This window comes from Myotis brandtii, unplaced genomic scaffold (genome assembly GCF_000412655.1).
Source record: "Myotis brandtii unplaced genomic scaffold, ASM41265v1 scaffold321, whole genome shotgun sequence".
Taxonomy (NCBI): Eukaryota; Metazoa; Chordata; class Mammalia; order Chiroptera; family Vespertilionidae; genus Myotis; species Myotis brandtii.
In genome coordinates, this window is record NW_005362314.1 from 1,530,123 (window position 1) to 1,530,542 (window position 420).

Below are 420 nucleotides of genomic sequence, written 5' to 3' on the forward strand. Positions count from 1 at the left end.
CTTTCATTTGGGGGTTGTTTCTTTGTCTCCATTTTTGTTGTTCTTTTGTAATTGTTTCTATGTATTAGATAAAATTGCTATTTTTAAAATTGGTCTTATGTAGTAGATGTTTTGTGGGACCCAGTGGTGCATTCTCCCAGATCTTCTGTGCTGGGAGTTCTAGGGAGGCCCCCTACTTGAGATATTTGGGTTCTCCTGATGTAGTTGGGTCTTGAATGTTATTGTCCCATTCATGGATGGAGTCTCTTCTCAGGTTGTCTGATTATGTGGCTTTCTCCTTACCACATTGTGCCAACCTTTGTGGAGGTGCTGACTGAATAGCACAAAATACAACATGACAAGACACAGCACAGAAGGAACAGAACACGAATGTACACAAAACACTTATAATCCCAATAAAAGTGACCACCAGAGAAAAAA